General features: G+C 38.9%; 1 protein-coding gene across 2 annotated transcripts in view; it reads left to right on the forward strand.

Annotated features, from left to right (window-relative positions):
- The window catches only part of LOC105481533 (phospholipase C beta 1), a 748,575-nt gene that overhangs the window by 18,963 nt on the left and 711,334 nt on the right, over positions 1 to 18,278 (forward strand). The window lies entirely within an intron of this gene.

Below are 18,278 nucleotides of genomic sequence, written 5' to 3' on the forward strand. Positions count from 1 at the left end.
GCATGAATTTATTATCTCATTTATTATGAAACCAATTGATGATTCTGTACTGAATTATTAAAAAGTAGAATATCTGCTGATCATAAGATTTATTTGGAGTTTAATGGGCAGTTAGACGAGAACACTCGTGGAAAGTGGTTATTATTTCAAGCATCATTGCCACAGTCCTACACTTGAACCTCAGAGGCCACAGAATATAGAATGTTTTTGTTCTCTAAGTTTTGATATATGGAGAAATGAGATAGGGTTTATTGAGAATGCTAAATACATGTTGAAAAGAGTAGAATAATAATAGTATACCATTAAAACAGCTGCAACCTCCACAGTTACTGATGAAGGAGGAACAAATTGTTAGCTCTGTCAAAACTCTAAATTAGTTTCTTATGTCCAAAGTTCCTGGAGTTAGTTGCCTGTCAGCTTTGCCTTCTGTCTCTGAGGCAAGCTCAATTATACCAGTGTCTGGTCCCAGGGCCACTCCTGAATGAGCCTGTTTACACATCATTCAAAAGGCAAATTTCAGTTGTTGTCCTGGAGTTAGATTCGAAATCAGTGTGCTGTGGAACCATGTGTGGCTGTAGAAGTGGAGGTAAACCACAGACCCTATGCTAATGTCAAAAATTGTATTTGAGTAGGATTTCCTACTTAACACTCACATTTATTATTGGGTGTGTTAATCGCTTTGGCTTAGACATTCTGTTTGGTTTCCTGCTGTTATGTGTGAAACAATGGCTTGCAAGAAGTTTTGTTTTTGGGTGTTTTTTTCTTCTAAAGGATATTTTTAGAACTGTTGAAACTATATTCATGAAAGATGTATTTATAATGCCTAGAACATTTCTAGAGTTTGGGTATTTGTACAAGAGACCAAACTGTCAGTTTGATTTTTCAACTTGTAGATCAAGCTTCTATAAAAGCAACAGAAGATATTCTGGGATTTTTAAATAATTCATGGCAACTCAGTTAAACTCCCCTCTAGACCAATCATCAATATTTATTTGCTTAATAAAGAAAAAGGGTTTAGGACCAAAGCCTCTTTGTTGCATCTCTATTGTGAACCCAGTATTTTGACCCATGTTTATTTTCAAATGCAGGAAAATTTGTTTTAATTTTTTCACAAACTTTTTAATCTTGGTTGTAATGCTGTTTATGACCCACTGAAACAGATAATGTGGTAGCAATTCCTTTTATCACGTTATTACTTTTCTTTTCATGGATATTACTCTTACAGTTCTAGCTAACAGATAGAAATAGTAAATTTGATTTTTCACTTTCTAAATACCGAAGTCGTCTCTCAGTCATTTATCAGAATTTGGAGGCTTATTTCTTAGTGATCATATATCTTAGAATCCAAAAGATGAGAGGATTTAAGAAAAAAAAAATTAGACTTACCATGCTTTCAAGTTTGTCATTTTCTTTCTGGCTTTAAGCCCAGTCCTGGAACCAGCAAGAGTGATTCATCCACTTTTAGGAGATGGACGACTCTAAGTGATGAATTAGAGTAAATGTGTGCTAGAAGAAATGGTGCATGCAAATAAAAGATGGCACGCCAAGCTTTTAGTGGGTGTTTTTGCATAAGATCATTTGAAGGTACATGGATGAATGGTACAATCATGATGCTACTTAGAGGGCCACTTTTTAAAAAATATTTTTATCTGGCAATTAGTTTTAGGAATCTGCCACATGTATCATAGAGATAATCTCTCAGAGAACAAGAAAATGTGATACCTTTAAGTTTATCCCTTGATTTTATGCACTGTGTTTTCCATTGGTAGGGAAGCTTGCACTGGTGTTTATTGTAATATGCCTCTCTTCTCCCTTTGGGCTTCTTCTAATATATTCCCTCCTTGGTTCATGAAGCTTATACCAAAGTACTTGGATTAGCAATCATCTGAGGTCTAGTCTGTTCAGAGGTGAGCAGAAATCCCTAGCAGGGAGGATTTTACGAGAGTTTTTTGTTTTTCTTTTTTATAGCATTGGAGGTAAATGGTCACATTGTATGGTGTTCTGTGCATGTCCTCTTGTCATGGCTACATCAGATCTTGTATCAGAGCCACTTATTTCAAGCCACTGGCTTTCCCCTCTGTAGACAATGACATGTTGCCTTCCAAAACCCCTTCTCTGATTTGTCACCATAGAAATGATAGGTGACAAAGAAGACAGCACAGATGATGAATTTAGGAATCAAAAACTAAAGCTAGCGAGTCATTTTTAGGTAGCAGAAATGTGTTTTAGTGAAACACTGACAGAATGTTTGGAGTTGGTGGAAGCAGATAAATATGAATATCGTTTTTAGGGATAAATGTTTATGCTTTGTGCCAGCTCTGGACTTATTTTAATAATTCTTTTCACTGTATTGTTGGCTCTGTAAATCTTATTGAATAAAATGAGCAAAAATGAGTTTCTGAATATGACTATTTTAAGGAGAGTGGTTTTTCTTGTGTAAGTGTAGGTGATGTGAAGAGGATGAATTTATTTGTAAGTCACGGGTGAGAAGGGAGTCCTGCACAGCCTGAGTCCTTGAGAGGTGGCATGCATTAGGCTATAACTTTTCTCTGGATCCGTGCCATGTGAGCACTAAAAAACCGACACAGGAAGTATTAGCTGTGAAAACCATGTGAACTGTAAGCATCTGCTCCACCGGTTTTGAAAGAAAGGCTAAAGAGGAAAAAAAGTGTCAATGTTAAGGAGTTAACCAAAACCTATCCTGCTAGAATATGAAAAAAAATTAGACCTTTGCCTTGCAACTTGATGCCGTGCTTCTGTGCCAAGGTTGGTGTAAAAATAAAACTAGTCACCACTAGTTCAGATCCAAGAAGTTCAATATAGTTCAGTAAACTCTTCCTTGTCTTCATACAACTGGAGCTTGGGGGAAGGGAAAAGGAACACATCATTAAATTTAAAAAGGATGGGAGGAAAAACACACGTTTTACATGAAGAACTCCTATTACTTTCTTTTTTTGTTACAAATCTTATTTATTTTTAATGTTGTGGATCATATACAAGTATCTTTTTATCTGTAAAAGAGTAAAGCAATGTAACTACCTTTAAACTGCACTCTCCTATTGATTCTAACCCTAGTTCTCTATGCAGAGTCAACTAATAGCTTCATGGTTTCTTTGTAGGTCTCTTTTAAATAAATTTGTGCATGCGTAACTATGGAAATACTTCATTTTGTTTTGCTTATGTCTATTTTTATACTAAGTCACATCATATTACTTTAACTATTCCACAATTTCCTTTTTACCATACAGTGTGTCTTAGAGAATTTTTCAAGTTAGTACATGTGTGTCTATATCATTCTGTTAAATTGGTCTATCTTAGGGAGTTTTTCGGGTTAGTACATGTGTATCTATCACATTCTTTCGTATTGCTCTATCATATGTTAAATAATTGATTAGCAAATTTTATTTAAGAATACAAAAGTTCTCATTGATGGATTCCTGGTGTTTGTTTCTAATTTGGGATTACAAAGAATCCTATAATATGGAGTAATAGTCAGCTGTGTGTAGCCCTCTCTGGGAATATGGGTCAGGGATTCCCTAAGGTAAATGCTGAGAAATGCGATTGCTGATTCAAGGTTACACCTATCCTAAATTATAGTTAATGGCTGTACCATTTTATAACCTGACCCATCTCATATGAGTGGAACTGTTTTCTTAAGCCCAACCAACAGTAACAGGAATATTTTAATTTTTGCCCAACTGATGCAACTGCTATATCACCTTGTTTTAATCTGCCATTGCCTGATTTGCTAGTAAACTGTGTATATTATCATATGTTCATTGGCCATTTCAGTTTTTCCTTACATGGATTGCCTATTTATATCTCTTGCCCTTGTGTTGACAGTTCTCTGTGTATTCTAGATGTACTCCTTTAGCTGTTATAAATGTTGCAATTACACTCTTCCTGTCTGTGGTTTGTCTTTGACTTTCTTAACATCTAATTTATGGGTAACAAAAGATGACTTGAAGCTTTAAATTTTGATGTAGTTACGTTCCAACTACCTCCCCACTTTTTGCTTCCTTTAAGATATTTCTGATTCCTTCTCATCACCATTATGAATCTAGGTTTTTAATCCATATGTAATGTATTATGAGGACTGGTGTGAGGTGGAGCTCTAACTTCAATTTCTTCATATCACTCGTAGTGCTGACATTTCACCACCTGGTTTGGATAGCCCAAAGATCTGTTATGTTTTAATACCTGTGGACTGCTGGGTTCTGATTTCCTACTTCATTTTTATCTCATTTATTTTCTGCCTTTCATACTTTGTGGCTCAAAGAGTGTAATTCTTTTTGTTTACCCGTGATCCTAGATTAGAGATTTAAATTTATACCTGTATATTTAATCATTTCTAGAGACTTAGCACAAGAAAGATTGGTTCTACAATCTATGCCATCTGCCATCTTGTTCTGGCCTGTGAATTTGCATGAGACACCATTCTGGATGTTTGTACACAGTGATGATTCAGTTTCCATTAATGGCAACCATAGATAGTCTTCTCTTATGATAACCTTAAATTTCTACAGAGTTCAAAAGCAAAGTTTAAAAGTTAAATATTTACATAAGTCACAGTAACATTTTTCAGCATGAGTCCAGAGTTCAAAAATATTTTGAATGATGCATCATAAATGTCAACAAGAAAATCTAGTGATTTCCTATTAAAAATAGTCTGACTTCCATAAAGAACTACTGGGCACCACACATTTCATTAATGATTTTTAGCAGTGAGGCTTTCTCTTTGGGATATACTTCTCTAGGGTATCCCAAAATTATCAACTTTGACCCTTCTTGTGTATGATAAGGGATAGGTCATACAGGAGTCCACTGAGTGATTAAATGCAATGATGTAGTTATAAATTTAGAAGACAAATGCTATTCATTTTATTTGGTAACTTTCCCTAAAGGTTGAAACAATAACTTACATTATCTAGAAAAAAAAAAACCCAAAAAACAAAAAAAAACACCAGAATTCACGTGAGGATTGCTTTGTGAGGGCTGGGATTGTTCCTTGGCCTGGAGCAGTGTATCAGTCATTGTTGACTCAGCAGCAGCATCTGGGCACTAAGTCTTTTCCTTCACCTTCCTTGAATTTCCTTCACCAGCATTGATGATATTAATAGCTAGGATAGACACAGTGCCATATCTGCACCCTCTTCCTCACCACTCCTGAGAACACAAGCTGGGCTCCAGTGGCTGGCCAGTGCCTGCATTCTTTTTCATTGTCTGGCTACTAGAACTCACATTGCTACCCATGCAGCTGCCCAGAAGTTCCTGGCAATGCATGCTCACCCTAACCAATGAGATTCAGTGGATAAATACTCCAGCTCCCTCACCTCTTGGGTGGGATAACTTAAAGGTGCATGCTTTATATTATATCCTTGAATTCTCTAGTGGATTAAGCCCAGTTACCTACAGTGGTAAGTGGCTTAAAAATGTTCCCCTTATGGGTTTCCTTTCCTTCCTGTCTCACTTCTCCACTCCTGATTGTGTTTTTTTTTTTTTGAGACGGAGTCTCAGTCTGTCGCCCAGGCTGGAGTGTAGTGGTGCAATCTCGGCTCACTGCAAGCTCCGCCTCCCGGGTTCACGCCATTCTCCTGCCTCAGCCTCCCGAGTAGCTGGGACTACAGGTGCCCGCCACCGCGCCCGGCTAATTTTTTCTATTTTTAGTAGAGACGGGGTTTCACCATGGTCTCGATCTCCTGACCTTGTGATCCACCCGCCTCGGCCTCCCAAAGTGCTGGGATTACAGGCGTGATTGTGTTTTAAAATCACCTCTAAAATAAACTACTTTTACTAGAATCCTTATCTAGGAATTGCTTAATGCAGATGCATAGTGCTTAACAACTTAATATAGATGCCCCCAAATGAAGGGTTTTAGAAGGATTCCTTGGTTAAGAGAGATTGGAATATATTAGGTGAACACTTTTGTTTGAAGCCAAGTCTGGTTTTCCTAAAACAGTCCTAATATGAGAAGCCCAAAGCTCGTTGAGGAAACCAGTTTTGAAGCTGTGACAGATGTGGATTGTCACAGTCTGGCTCTGCTGTTTATTTAATGAGTCACCCTCAGTGAATCTCTTTAAAAATCAAAGCCTTGGTATCATTATCTATAAGATGGGTATTACTCTCTCAGTGTTGTTGTGAACATTCAATGTGTAAAATGAATGACTTAGGGTAACACCTGCTACTTTGTAACTCCTCCATCCTTTGTGGTGACTTTTATTATTGCTGCATAATAAACAATTATTCTCTAACCAAACAATTGTCCATAAGTATTAGGGACTACAAAAATGTACTGTTTTGAAAACCAAGTGAGCATTTATTTTTGTATATCTTTTTATTCCTTTTTTCTTCTTCAAGGCAACACTGACTTGTTTTCTGTTTAGACTCTGCTGTGGTCTTTTCATCTGAAACATTGAAGCTTAGGTCTGTTTGGTCAAATAAGATGTTTATTTATGTATTTCATAATGTTTTGGGAACAGAGCCATGGAAGGCAAAAGAAGGATTTATTGTTTAAAAGACTTTCCCTCCGAGGCTAATTTGCTAATAAATACTTCATCATAGGTGAAAGTTTCTTGGACCCTTGGGAATTTGAAGCATCGTATGGAACAACTTTTAAGATGATTTAGAGGACTTTGATAGGTGAAAATTGTATTATTCACAAGAAGAATTGGACACAATCATGGTTGCCTGTGCCTTTTTCCTAAGATAATCACTTTAGGATTGTGACAACTACATGGGCATCAGGCCACTCCTCTTCCTTCCTACTCACCAAGATCTTAGTGTTTTTGAGGATAGTTTAGCCATGAAGCCAAGGTTCAGATTGTTGAGGAACAAATCTGTCTTCATCATATCAACTTCCAGGTTAAGTTTTTCCACTTTATTAACATTACCTTCTTTTCACTTCTGTGACTCCCCAAAGATTTTGCACCAGTAAACTCTGGCTAGCGTCGAATAGACATTCTGTGATGCCTTAGCTTATGTAGACACAATGTTATTAGAATGGAATCATTTACAAGTTCTTCTTAGAGGATGTGATTCATGATTTTTTGGTAGAATTTCTAATTGAAGTGTAGCCTCTTAAAGTATATTTTAAAATTAGGCTAGTCATTTTGAGATGGTTTCATTGCAGCTTCTTTGGAATCATTTTTAGGGTAGAAATGCATTACTACGATTTTGTGTCACCATCACCACACTTCATTATGTACATAACAACAGCAATGCTTGTTTTAATATATTGTAACCACAGTTTAGAAACATGTAATATCACAAATTCATTACTCCTAATATAATTTAATTACAAAATTATTCCTTGGTTTTATAAGTTGCATATATTTAGCTCTTCCTACTATTTTAGGAGAAATTAAATTGGATACTTTCCATGCTAGTAAGCTATTATAATGGAATATTTGTACTTTTTGATGCCAAAAAATGGTTCGAGACATTGGATTGGCAGAATATGTGAAGGAAATACATTCTACACATTGTTCATTATTTAACTTCCTGTTATGGAGAAAATTCCTTTGACTTTGTTACAAATAGAATCCCTGGGTACTTGGTATTGATATAATGCCATGCTCTTTTGTTTGAATTAAAAGTGTTGTAGGTAGAGTAGGCATTTTTGGTTGTTCTGCAATTCATTTTCTTGCCAATTCAAGATTGTTTGATGGTACTGATGGAGACATTGTTGTATTAGTCCATTTTCGTGCTGCTGATAAGACATACCTGAAACTGGGCAGTTTACAAAAGAAAGAGGTCTCACCCACAACCCATGGGAATTCAAGATGAGATTTGGGTAGGGACACAGCAAAACCATATCATTCTGCCTGTGGCCCCTCCCAAATCTCATGTCCTAATATTTCAAAACCAATCATGTCTTTCCAACAGTCCCCCAAAGTCTTAACCCATTTCAGCATAAATCAGAGGTCCACAGTCCAAAGTCTAATCCTTGACAAAGCAATTCCCTTCTGCCTATAAGCCTGTAAAATCAAAAGCTAGTTACTTTCTAGATACAATGGAGGTATAGGCATTGGGTAAATAGAGCCATTCCAAATGGGAGAAACTGGCCAAAACAAAGGGGCTACAAGGCCTCATGCAAGTCCAGAATCCAGCGGGATAGTCAAATCTTAAAGCTCCAGAATGATCTCCTTTGACTCCATGTCTCACATGTAGGTCACTGTGATGCAAGAGATGGACTCCTATGGCCTTGGGCTACTCTGCTTCTGTGGCTTTGCAGGGTACAGCCCACCTCCTGGCTGCTTTCATGGGCTGGCATTGATGTCTGTGGCTTTTCCAGGGCCACAGTGCAAGTTGTAGGTGAATCTACCATTCCGGAGTCTGGAGGATGGTGGCCTTCTCACAGATCCACTAGGCAATGCCCCAGTTGGGACTCTGTGTGAGGACTCCAACCCCACATTTCCCTTCTGCATCACCCTAGCAGAGGTTCTCCATGAGAGCTCCACCCCAGCAGCAAGCTTCTGCCTGGATATCCAGGTGTTTCCATACATCCTCTGAAATCTAGGCAGGGGTTCCCAAACCTCAATTCTTGACTTCTGTGCACCCATAGGCTCAATACCATGTGGAAGCTGCTAAGGCTTGGTGCTTTCACTTTCTGAAGCCATGGCCCATGTTCTACATTGGCCCCTTTCAGACACAGAGTGGCTGGGATGTAGGGCATCAAGTCCCTAGGCTACACACAGCACAGGGACCCTGGGCCAATCCCATAAGACCATTTATTCCTTCCAGGCCTCCAGGCCTGTGATGGGAGGGGCTGCCATGAAGACATCTGACATGCCCTGGAGCCATTTTCCCCATTGTCTTGGGGATTAATATTTGGCTCCTTGTTACTTATACAAGTTTCTGCAGCCAGCTTGAATTTCTCCTCAGAAAATGGGATTTTCTTTTCTATTGCATTGTCAGGCTGCAAATTTTCTGAACTTTTATGCTCTGTTTCCCATATAAAACTGAATGTGTTTAACAGTACCCAAGTCACCTCTTGAATGCTTTGCTGCTTAGAAATTTCTTCCTCCAGGCTGGGTGTGGTGGTTCATGCCTGTAATCCCAGCACTTTGGAGGCCAAGGCGGGCGGATCACCTGAGATCAGGAGTTTGGGGCCAGCCTGACCAACATGGAGAAACCCCATCTCTACTAAAAACACAAAATTAGCCAGGCATGGTGACACATACCTGTAATCCCAGCTACTCGGGAAGGCTGAGGCAAATTGCTTGAACTTGGGAATTGGAGGTTGCAGTGAGCCAGGATCACACCATTGTACTCCAGCCTGGGCAACAAGAGCAAAACTCCATCTCAAAAAAAAAAAAAAAAAAAAGGAAATTTCTTCCACCAGATACCCTAAATCATCTCTCTCTAGTTCAAAGTTCCCTAAATCTCCAGGGCAGGGGCAAAATGCTGCCAGTCTGTTTGCTAAAACATAACAAGAGTCACCTTTACTCCAGTTCCCAATGAGTTCCTCATCTCCATCTGAGACCACCTCAGCCTGGACCTTGTTGTTCATATCACTATCAGCATTTTTGTCAAAGCCATTCAACAAGTCTTTAGGAAGTTCCAAACTTTTCCACATTTTCCTGTCTTCTTCTGAGCTCTCCAAACTGTTCCAACCTCTGCTTGCTACCCAGTTGCAAAGTCGCTTCCCCAATTTTGGGTATCTTTTCAGCAACACCACACTACTGGTACCAATGTACTGTATTAGTCCATTTTCATGCCACTGATAAAGACATACTCAAGACTGGACAATTTATAAAAGAAAGAGGTTTAATGGGATTACAGTTCCACATGGCTGGGGTGGCCTCACAATCATGGTGGAAGGTGAGAGGCACGTCTCACATGATGTCAGGCAAGAGAAAAGGGCTTCTACAGGGAAACTCCTGTTTTTAAAACCATTAGATCTCGTGAGACTTATTCACTATCATGAGAATAGCACAGGAAAGACCTGCCCCTATGATTCCATTACCTCCCATCAGGTCCCTCCTACAACACAGGGGAATTCAAGATGAGATTTGGGTGGGGACACAGCCAGACCTATCACTTGTCAAGCTCTTTCTTATATTTAATCAGCAAGACAAGTCTCTTTTTGTCTTTTGGTAAAACAAATTTAGATTGATTGTTGGATTATTTAAACATTTATCACACACACAAAATATTAAAACAAATAATATAATTACTTCCACTTTAAAATATTTAATATTTTAAATTTACTTTAAGTAATTTAAAAGGCAAAAATGCAAACTTTGAACAACTGACTTGTTAGGAAGTTGGTACCTATTATAAATAAGTTTCTGAAATCTAGGGAAGCATGTAATATTCACTAATTTACTTTGCACATACCTTTTCATCATTGTTATTATTATCCTTGTTATCCTTAGCACCACCAACAGCAAACATATATATGCTGTTTTATCCATGCCAGGCACAATTCTAATAATATGTAGTTTGTATATTTATAGCATATACATATTTTTAACATATATTTATATAGTATATGTAGCCTATGTATACTTATAGTCTATAATAGTATGTATATTGTGCATATATGCTATATATATACATACATAGTGTGTCTATATGCTGTGCTACATATATACATACATAGTGTGTATATACTTACACATATATATGGTGTGTGTTGGCAGACGTATGCAATTTTGTCATTTCCATAATCCTATAAAGGACAGTGCTACTATTATCTACCTTTAAAAGTAGGTAAACTGAAGTGTGCACAAAAGTTAAGTCATGACCTCTGATCATACAGTTGGTTAATGGCAGAGTCAGGAATAGGAAGAAGAGTGGCAGCGCAGTCTGGCTCTATGTTCTGGCTCTTAACTTTTTGCTGTTTGAAGAAGCTGTTTAATATGTAAAGTTAAGTTTACCTGCAGGATTCTTTTCCTTGGATCTGTTTGAAAAAGAAACCTCAGTAGGCCTAGTACATTTGCCAGGAAAAGACAAACTGTGTGAAGAAGGTATTCTCAAGTTGGGCTGCACATTGAAATGACAGGGGGAGCCTCAAAGGATGCTACTGCCTGGACTTCCTGCCTCCAGAGAATCTGACTTAATTGGTCTGGGGTGTGGTCAGAACATTAGACTTTTTTTTTTTTTTTTTTTTTTGAAAGCTCCTCATTTGATTCTAATGTACAGCCAAGGTGAACACGGATAGAAAGCAAGCTGACCTTACAAATTAATTCAGTAAACTTCCTGAAAGGATGTGCTCCCTTTGCCTTTCCTGCCTGTGGCGTGGCCTACTTTCTACTCAGAAGTAATACTCCACGTGAGCAACTCCAGGCCCTACCAAATTCTGAATTATTCGACTATGATTGGATAACATTCCTTACACCGTGCTTAATGAGGCAATAAATTACTAGCAGTTTTTAGAATGAGTCTCAATATCTAAGGTTGAATCAAAATAGATTTTTTCTTATATTCTGTCGATTAAAATTTTTTTAACTTTCCATTCCCTGAATGTTACAGGTATTAGCTGCTTCTTTTATCCTTACCAAACATGTCCTCAGAATTCAAGCCCTGTTTATTAACCTTATATTTGTGTTTTTTGAGACCCTTGTTTAGATCACGGTACTATGTAAATTCCATACTTAATTAAATTAGCTGCACCCTTGAATAAGTGAATGTGGTTTTAACAATGACCTTATATAACTATTTTATTTTATATCTAATTTTTCATTTCTGGATACAAAGGCAGATATTATCTTATTAAATTGCAGTATTATGTCATTTCTTATCAATTTGTAGGACTGCTTCCTTAACTGAGACATATACTCAACTGGGCAAACCAGAGAGAACTAGATAATTTCAGGTGTGACAGGAAGTTTGCCTGTCATCACCTCTACATGATACATTTCAGAATAGTAAAATTCACATTTCTCCTGTTAGAATGTTTGGTTTTTTATTCTGCTTCTATAGGGAATGGGGATCGTGGTAATGATTTTTCATGAGATTTCTCCCTGGCATTGTGCAAAACTCCCCACTTAGGAACTGTGGTCTGGAAATTATATTGCATCATGGCAAACAATGCACCTGTGTGAAATGAATGCTTCAGTGAAAAGTTTTATGGGACAGAGCTAGTTACTATGCTAAGAAACTAATGACTGTGCTGGTATACATAATGGATTCTATTTTTAGATGAACATTTGGTCCTATAGCATGGCTTCATTATGCAAGAGGACAGAAGTTTCAGCATTATATTGTGAATATTGAGATATTAATATATCAGAGTATATGCCTTCTTAGATACTAAAGTGACTTTTTCATGTATTTTAGCCTGGCATAGTTCATAATTAGAAGAAAAAAGTAAAGAGCAAAAACAGAATTCCAAAATTTCAGGTTTCTGGTGTCTGTAGGTTGAGTTTTTCCAACATTTGTCTGCAAGGAAAGGATTCAAGCTCAAATGGTTTTATTTGGGAAGTGACCCCAGAAAGTGTGGGTAGGGCAGTGGGGAAGTGAGGCAGGCAAGGGATGACAGCCATTAAAGGGTGAGCTATCAAATAAATTACCACGGTGGACAAGTGAAGCTGCATCCCATTGGAGAGCTCTGGGAGACAATGCAGAGGGGAGAGGGAGCAGTGGTATACCCACCAGTTTCTAATAATCAGTGATTGGGCCAGCTCTCTCAGGGATTATCTTCTCAGCTCTTCTGCCAGCCTCTCCTAGAGACTGAGGGGCTTCCAGGCCAGTGGGCCCCAGGCTTTGAGAAATCCCTCAGACATAGATGCAGTTGGAAGCTGTCAGTCGGCATACATGAAAACACATGGGCACCAACAGCAGCAGCCACTCTGGTGGCTTTAATTTCGGGTAAGTCAGACTTAAAATCTGTATCACAGTGTGCAAACTGGAGCCTGCACCCATTCACGAACAGTTCTTGCTTGGCCTGTGCAAATAATTAAATACATAAACATGAGTTACCAGCATTTAAAAATCTGCAGGTTCATATACAGATCTGGATTTCTCAAAAAATCGGAGGCATGGCAATGCCAGCCGACATCACCCCATGGCCACATTTGGCTGGGGCAGTGCGGCAGCTGCCTGCTTTAGAGAGGGCGTGTGGTATGCAATCTGCCACAGTTCCCAGCAGGCTAGCCTATCTAATTTACATGACCTTTTAGGCTCATTTAGGCATTTGAGTATAAATATCGGGCCTCTATGATAACATCCTATACTGGAAGCTTCAGTAAGCTAATGATTGCAAAGCTTCATATGGAATGAGGTTAATTCTGTCACAGTGGGCCTATTGGAGTGCTGTGGCATAAAGACTAGATTTTTACAGTGGAAAAATGGCTGAAGGTCAGTGTATCCAGGTCTTGCTCGTAATGGCCATAAGCAAAGCAATTATGCTTCAATCCCAATTCTTCTCTGTGAAATATGGATCTGAAGTGTAGGAGCCCTTAGGTCCCTCTCTGACTTAAAAGGCTATTATTCCAAAGTAACTTTCAGGTGTCATTTTGCTAGGTAAGATTTATAAATATGAGTCCTTGGCAAAGGATTTTCATGTTGAATTGGGCCATTAATCTAGGGAAAATAAGAATGGTGGACTCCAGGACACCAGGCAGAATGACTTTCCTTGGTTCCCTTGGTCGAATGAATGGGATTAACTTCACCCCCAGATCAAGGCAGTGAGCATTGACTGGTTTAGCCAACCAGTGTAGTCCACCCTTTTCTCACCGTAGAGCTGTGCTGTCTCATACAGTAGCCTCTAGACTCATGTCACTGTTTACGGTTAAGTTTTAATTAATTAAAATTAAATTAAAAGTTCAGTTTCTCAATCCCACTACCTACCTTTCAGGTGCTCACTAGCCACCTGTGCCCAGGTGCCATTCATGTCATTGCAGAATATGTTATTGGACATCACTGCACAGAGCTTGGATCAAGAATGGCTTTTTAGAGTCAATGCAAAGTTTCTTACAATAAGAAGCTTCCTTGAATTTGTGGGGAAAGAAACTTTCCTTCTTTTTCTGGATTATGTGCTGCAAGGATGTAATATCTGGACTCACTTTTGTTATCTTGTTCCCATGAAAGAAGATATTGGAGTAGCTCAGATGCTACTTTGGGAGACCAAACGGGAAGCTAGCCCTGCAGAAGACAAGCCAATGAAGAACCAAGTCCTTAATGATGCCAATAGAGATGCCAGATCAGTCCATTTCAATTCCATGATTGAATCAATCCCCTTCATAGGCTATGCCAGTTTAAGATAGAGTGTTTGTCCCTTTGCAGTTAGAATTACTGACTGACACATTAGACAAGCATTTATTTGAAGGAAGGCAGGGTCTCTGATGTTAAAGATCCAGCTACATCTGGCCCATAAACTTGAAGGACAAATAAAAGTGGGAATAGAATTTGTTAACTCTGTCAGTGGCTATCATTTCCTGTACAAGATATTATTGTTAGTTTTGTATATTTTCTAATCTGGGCTTTAACATTTCAAGGATAATTTTAGTGGCTTCTAGCCATCGTGAGGAAGGAATATGTCTTGAGAAACATGGGGAAAATTGAAAACTGTACAGAGAATATAAGTTGTTGGCAACTTTGTATGTTAACCTAATAGCCATAAGGGTACCATGATAATTTCTGGGGAAGGAAAGTCGAACTTATTAATGAACTGTTGTGCTGCGGACATTGTGCCAGGATACCTTATGCAGACAAACTATCACATGAATTCATCAATTGATTGATTTTTTTCCATTTTGCTTTGAGGAAACTGAGGCTATGGATAGGGTGATTTTTACTCTGGAAGACTCTCTAACCCTGCCAATTTAGAATGGAGCCCTCTCTTCTGTTCTTCTCGAATACCTTGTGCCTTCCTTTACCTTAGCACTTTTAAATGCTATGTTGATTCTGTCTGACTCGTTTTCCTTTCCCAGTGAATGATGAAGGCCTTGAATTCAGGGACTTTACCCCATTTGTTTGGCATTTTGAGTACACTGCTAACATACAGTCATTGCTCAATCGATGTGTGTCAAATGAATGAAACTTACAAAGGCTGTGCATCTTGTCTAAGGTTACAGGTTACTAAGTGGTGGAAAGCCAGATCCGTCAGGTCCAAAACCAATGACCTTTCAATAGTTCATTCATTAAAACCCTCTCCTTCTTGTTTAAATCTCCAGCTGTCTTACTCTTAGCAGTTTATGTGACCTCTGCCACCTGGAGAAGAGAGAAAACACAGTATTCCCTGCCACCAGACCTAAAAGTACACTTTCATTTACAGCTGCTTTCTTCTGTCTCCCTCTTCCTTTCCCAGCCCATCCTTTCCACTTTGACCCTGGACCCTAGCTTCTGAATGATTTCACACTAAAATTGATCCCTTCCCTTTCTTGTGTTGTCAATATTTCCCCTGTAACCAAATCTGTACATCAGTATTAAACATGACATGCTTACCCATCTTAAAAGAAAACCCTATATCCCCTCTTGACCCTCACTGACTACTTCCTTTCTTTCTTGCTTGCACTCATAGCAAGCTTCTTCAAAGACCTGCCTGTGCTCTCTCCATTATTCTCACCTTTCACCAACTCATCAGTCCATATCAACCTGGATTCTGTACCCACTACTCCTCCAAGTTACTCTTTCTTAACCCATCAATGACCTTCACATTTTAAAACATGCTGGCCATCTTGAGCTCTGTGGTGCTTGATTATTTTTATCATAATTTTACATTGTTGATAACCCCATTTTCCTTGAAACATTTTCTTTCCTTGACTTTCTTTTTCTCCTACCTCTTCCTACCTCTCCAGCCACACGTTCCCAGTCTACTTTGCTGACTGTAAGTTGCAGTCCTTCTCTACTCACATTTTAGGGAATCTCACCTGCACTTACAACTTCTTTTACCATCTGGATACATTGGCTCCCAATTTCACGTCACTTTCCAATGCCCTGTTCCTGAGATACCAGAAAGCAGCATTTCCAAGATTGGTGTCATGCCCTTCCTCCCATAAACCTTGACCTGGTCATGCTTCCTTCCCTGAAAGTCTTCCTTAACACCTTCTTTTCCACCTTCCCTCCAAGTTCTTGGCCCGTTTCCTTTTGTGCTCCATCCACAATAGCCACACTAGCCTTCTTCTATTTCCCTAGACACGGCATATTTCTTTCTGCTGAAAATTTTCACAATACTTTTCCTCTGCTTGGAACATATGTTTTCTCCCCACGCATTAGCCCCTCCCCTGCTTCACCACACTTCTCACAGTTGTAATCAAATGTTTTTTACACAGTTATGTAATATCCAGCTCCCGTATTAGGATGTTGACTCAATGAGAGCAGAGTCCAGTATTGTCCTTGTCCGTGTTTAAGACCTGGCTCTCCTGGTGGGAAAAGTAACTTGTAGCATTTGCCAATTTCCATGGTGTAAATACTGTAGTGTCTGATTTTGAGATATGGATACATCATCACTGAACACAGATTTGGAAAGTGAAGGGTACAGTTGGCTCTCATAAGCTTACAAGCTTGCCCCAGCACACCACTAGGACAGATGCTTGTCTGTCTTACTGACTGCTGTATTTTCATGAGCTGGGGCAGTGCTTGGCACATGGCAGGAACTCAAAGACTATTAGTTGGAGGAGTGAATGTGGTGTTTTTATTCCCACTGGAAATATAATAAAAATGCTAATGCTTCAGAGAAAAATGAAATATTTTTTTAAATTTTAGAATTGGTCCCAGCCTGAAAGTTTATCATATGCAATCCCTTTGTTTTTCTTCATTAGAATTGAGGGTCAGGAAGTGAGATCTGCCACCATCACATAGCTATCTGATAAATGAGCCCTGGTTAAAATACTCATCTTTTAATTACCAACCAATGCTCTTTCTACTGTAGTGCATTGTCATTTCTAAAAGGAAAGTAATTTCTTTCTACTAGTGATTTAGTTCAGATTACATTATTAGGTAGTGATATAGTTGAACATATAAATAAATCTGCTTTACAAAAGAAAAAGCAATATTTTATCATTTCTTTTTAAATTATGAGTTGTCTCTTAAGAGGGATTTCCCTTTTGTCTTTTTCCTCTTTAATATTCTGATGTACTTATTTATAGAACAAAGACATTAGTCAGCGTTTTTGGTGTAGCAAACCACCCCAAAACTTATACCTTAAAACAACCACCATTTTTTTGAGGTCACCTTTCTTTGGGTTGACAATCTGGTGCAGGCTCTGGGGGATCATTCTGGTCTCAGCTGGGTTCCTTCTGGCTTCTGCAGCTACCCGTGGGTTGGATGTGTGGCTTTGCTGATATGGCTGGCCTCTCCGATCTGAGGCTTCAGCTAGGATGGCTAGGTGGACTTGTATCTGGCCCATGTGGTCTCTCATCTTCCAGCAGGCTAGTCCAGCTTCTTCTGGCAGTTCATTGGCAGAGTTCTGAGACACAGTAGAAGCTGCAAAGCCCTAGAAGCAGAATTGCCATACTGGCATTTCTGCCACATTTTCTATGCCAAAGCAAATCATTCATAGGTTGGGGAAATAGATGCCTCCTGTTGATGACAAGATCTGAAAAGTCACACTGCAAAGAGGCACAGTTACGGTGAAATGAATAACTTGTGGCTGTTTTTGCATTAAATACAAAAAAGTTATTTCTTCTTCAAATTAGTAGAAGATTGTCTCTGTGATGGGAGAGAACTGACTGACAGCTTCCTCATATCTCTGAAATATTAAGGCAATATGAAGCGCCCCACCTGGACAATTGTGTTAATTGTGTATGCCCAATATTAGAGCACTTACACTGCAGTGAGGTGGGTGTCTCTCACCATACCCTAGACTTGGAGGTCCCTGATTGGTGTTCTGAAAGAAGAAGATCCTTGTGAGGTTATAGGGAAGTAAAGCTGCATCCCAGCCTGGTGCACAGACAGTAGCCTCCTAGCAACATCTCTTAAAGCAGATGGTGTTTTTGGACATATTGAGGAGTGAAGTGGGTTGGGAGCAGTTGCAACAAGAGAGGGAAACCTTAAGTCATCTTTGAGGATACTAGTTTGTTGTGCTATTCTGTTTCTTCCTAAATGATTTGGAAGTGATTTTTCTGTGCCTGGTATAATCTGTTTTTTTTTTTCCTTTTTTTTTTTTTTTTTTGTACCCTGTGTTGGGAAATGGAAATAATTCAAAATCTGTAAAAACACTGGGAAATGGAAATCAAACTTTGGGATTCTTTACGGCTGAAAAATGATGATGGGAAATGTTTTGCAGTAGAGAGGTGGAAATAATTTCAGACCGCTTCTCCTAGCTGGGGCCTACAACATGCATTTTTCTGGGAAGAAAAGTACATGAGTTTGACCAAGGAAAAGCTTGG

Source organism: Macaca nemestrina, chromosome 15 (assembly GCF_043159975.1).
Source record: "Macaca nemestrina isolate mMacNem1 chromosome 15, mMacNem.hap1, whole genome shotgun sequence".
In the NCBI taxonomy this organism is placed as follows: domain Eukaryota; kingdom Metazoa; phylum Chordata; class Mammalia; order Primates; family Cercopithecidae; genus Macaca; species Macaca nemestrina.